This window comes from Lactuca saligna, chromosome 3, assembly GCF_052625555.1.
Source record: "Lactuca saligna cultivar CGN05327 chromosome 3, ASM5262555v1, whole genome shotgun sequence".
NCBI lineage: Eukaryota > Viridiplantae > Streptophyta > Magnoliopsida > Asterales > Asteraceae > Lactuca > Lactuca saligna.
In genome coordinates, this window is record NC_136419.1 from 133,861,130 (window position 1) to 133,865,632 (window position 4,503).

The window sequence follows — 4,503 nt, forward strand, 5'->3', positions numbered from 1 at the left end:
ATGGGACATGTTTTACGTATTATATCAATGGCATTATCGATTTTCCGATCGGGATGTAACCCTTGTAGCTCGTCCGGAAACACATCGGGTACTCTTTTACAATATCGAAATCATTGATTTTTCTTTCCTTAAGCGTTGTTTGTCACAAATATGTAATGTATGCCATCTCTCCCTTCTTGAGATCATTTTTATCTCTCGTTATGGAAATTATCAAGACCTTGTCAAATAATCTCTCTCCTTGTATAGTTATTTTATACTGGCCGTAAGGCTCAATATTATATAATTTCTCATCACAACTATTTGAACCTTATTTTCTCATAGCCAATCTATCCCCACAACCATCTCAAATTCATTGGTAGTTATCGACTTCAAACTGATAGGGTAAACGTTCCCGTCAATTTCAAACTGAGAATTTAAATACTCATTTGTAACCAAAAATTGACTCCCATCAATCATTTCTACTATGATATCAATATCTAACATGAATAACGATATTTTAAGTTTCTCAGCAAACAATTCCTTGTGGTATGTACCGGTTTCCCATATTGAAAGCATTTCACTGAAACAGAAATATTGTCGCAATTTCGCACATGCTTTTTGTTACGCTTCTCACACCACCTTCCTTCATTCCTTGTCAGTTCATTATAATATGACTTTCTCGGTGCTTTATCTCTTTTTGAAGACCCTTCAGTTCTGCCTTCCCAATGACGTTTTTCATCTCCCGCTTCTCTCTTTTCAACTCTTTCTTTCTGTTTCTCTTCATGCCTCAGCTCTAGTTCATGATCTTTTGCAGCATCTACCACTTGACGAAAGGTTTTATATTTGGATTCTTGTATAAAATCATGTATCTCATTTCTCAATCCCCATTGATATATATATATCAATCTTTCTTTCTTGATTTTCAACCAAATGTCTCGCAAATCAAGCCTTATCTTTAAATTAAATAGTATATTCTTGAATTAACTTTGATCCTTGCATAAATGTGAAAATCTCCCCATTTGTTGGATTGTAGTCTGCAAGCAATATTTTTCACAAATTTTTACCTTGAACTACTCCAAAGTCAGCATGCCAATCAGTTCTTCACCCAAAGTGCTACTGATCATATCCCACTAGTAGTGCATCGCTTTAGTCAACAAATTGGTAGCATAATTCACTTTATCTTTCTCTGCACACTTACTAGTGTGGAATTTCTTCTCAGTATGTGTTAGGCAAGTCATAGCATCTATGGGATCATCTTTCCCTGAAAACTCTACCATCTTGCAATCTATAAATTGCTTGAAAGTACATCCCTCTTTGTTAGAAGTCTCTACTTGTCCTTTTTTTTTAATTATAATTGGAATTTGATCCTACTATTGTTTCTTGTTTGTCTCCTCCTAAGCACTAAGAATAGTAAGAAACACATATCAGATAGCTTTAGTCCCTTCCTCAGTAATTTTAGTTATTAGATCAAGAAGTTGTTTGGGTGGGTTTTCATGTTCTACATGATGCACCAAACTTTGGGACCTCTCTAGCCCACCACGAGATCCGCCTTTTCCCTAAGACTTACCATGGTTTTGAGTATCCACCGTCTTGAACAAAATTTCAACAGTTTAGCTCAACATCTCAATATAAACATATTCATCATAACATCTATATCAAATCGGTCTCAAATTATTACTCATTACAAATATACGGATAATATAAAGTAGCCATCTCAACCTAATCATTTTTGTTTAAGTTTGAAGTAAAAACTCACTTAAAACCCAATTTCACTTAAACCTCACGATCGGATATCAACTTGTAACACGCGACCAAAATAAACTACACAATTTTTTGTAAACAGTGTACTTCATACTAACCATCATACAAGTCATTATCGTTTACATCAAAAGAAAGTTATAGAGGATCGGGATTGAACCGGTTTTACAAGTTTGTTTTCACAAAAACATATCATAAGAGTTTAATAAACAAATCTAAGTATGCCTATTTCATCGTGCTCTTCCCCTTATCTGTAACACTTGTATCTGCAATTACAAAATATCTAAAAATGGTAAGCTTGAAAGCCTAGTGAATAAAAATCAATATGTATCTTAATACTTCGCTCTTTACAAATAATCATTTTCATTTAAAATCTTCGTACAAATAGACTCAACTACCCTTATTGGGTATAATATATGAACTCATGTATTTTCTCAATAATCTTGTAGAATAACATCATCACATATGTTTCACCAATAATCTCCTCAATACATTTCATCTCGTAAAAAGGTTTAGCTATCTCTCTCAACCTCATCAAGTATTCATTCCAATCAACAAAAGAATATCTTATCTAATGATTTCATATATAATGTAATCCAATGATCTCATGGATTCATTATTATTATTATTAATTCACATACTCAATATATTACTTTTCCATATATGTACATTGTTCCTTTACATGAACAATGTACAAATATTTTCAATCTATTTAAACATTTCAACAATTAATGAATTTAAATTCATAAAGAATCCAAAAATCACTCACCTTGTTCTTTTATGGCTATTAGGATGATATTCCAAACTTGGAACTTCCTTGATCGTCCCTTTCTATCGATTTCCTAATCAAAATCAACTTATATATATATATATATATATATATATATATATATATATATATATATATATATATATATATATATATATATATATATATATATTAATCCTCATTTTTGAAATCATGTTATCATCTTACCATTTACTAAAATCTATACACATATCACTCATTTAATAGTTATAGTAGGTTTATTTCATTTGTTATAACATTAAAAACATCATATTTTTATCATTCAAGAATTTAATTTGACAAGTTACACCTTATTCTTATGAACCCTAAATCTTGTAGATTTAATTTCTCATATAAAATTTTAATTTCCATATACAAGGTTTATAATGAATGCAGTAAGCGATAATTAAACTATACAACTTCAATTATTATCTCAATATCATCATTTAAGCTCAAACCATTCACTTATGGTTTCATCAAAACCTTCAAATCTAACCCTAAATCAAACAGTAGAGGATTAGAATATGAATTTCTTATTTTAATACACTTAACTGAAGCTCCTGTCTTTAACTTTCACAAAGGATCAAACCCCGAGGGTTTATGTGTGCAAAATCGTGCATTAGAGTGTGTATGTGACAACTCGAAAATTGTTATTTTATAAGCTCATTCAGTCAACTCAACTGAGTGTCAGAATCATTAGTACAGAGTTCTAGCCTAGTTATAGGTCATTCTAAGGAGTTTTGAGCCTAATACACTTAAGGAATAAGTGTTAGAAAGTACTCACTAGAACCACAGTGTAGCAAATCGAATCCTAACCACATCTAAATGAGTTCACGGCCACAGGACCATTTGGTTGGATTTTCTCCCAAATCCTCTCAACTATCATCCAACCTCTTTCCTTAGATCTTCAAAAGAGTGAGTATTCTATCCCTTGATTAGTTAATACATCTTATTAACTAGCTTCTTACATTGATTTCATCCATGAAAATCATGTTTGTTTAGATACTCAAGAAACACCAAGAACACACACTAGTGTTCTTGGCCAAATCGACTAGTTCAAGCCCCTATATCGTAATCACTCATCTTCTAACTTGTTGTACACTAGATTAAACATTTCTAGACCTTAGAAACATCAAGAAACAAAGGTTAGAAGAGAGTTTATGGCCAAGGATGTTCTTGGGTCGTAAACTCCCTTTTATGGTGCAAAGATGCCTCAAATTCTTTCCTTAAGCCTAGAGACTAGCCTACCACTTTACCTTGATGTGTTAAGTACTCAAAAAAATCAAAATACCATCACCCATAGGTGATTACGACCGAAAAGACATGCCAAAGTGGTCCATGGGCCGAAAACTCAATTTAAGGGTGTATTGATGCCACAAACACTTCCAAAGGCTTAGACTTGAAGTTAGGATGCTTCATTATGACTTTTAGGGGCCTAAACAACTCTTATAAACATAAATGGTCATGCGTTTATGGTTGTAAACTCATTAGGGCCGTTAACACCCCAAAATCTTCAAAGAAAGTAGTCTTCCTCATCCTAGGGTAGAGCTAAGGTCCCTAAAACATCCCTAGCCTTCAAACTTGCACTTATACATGAATAACCATGAGTTTATGGCCGTAAACTCCCTTGGTCCATAAACCCATGGTAGTAAACTCATGTGAGTGCCATTCTACCTTCCTTTGTTGAATCACATGTGATTCCAACACTTGGTCAAGGTCTTTCCTAGTCCCAGAAGGTGTTTCCTTTCATATAGTTGTTATACACACTATATTAATGCCAAAAGGGTTCATTATATATCATTTAGGACTTATTGTGTCTCGAGACTTCATTCGTGGAACTTCTCATCCGTACGCGCATACCCGTTTGAATCACCCACATCAGGTGAGTTCATACCCCGTAATGAATCTTTTAACTATTTTAACTGTTTTAAGGGGGGGGGGATACAGGTTGAACACAATGATAATTGTGTAAATGTTTG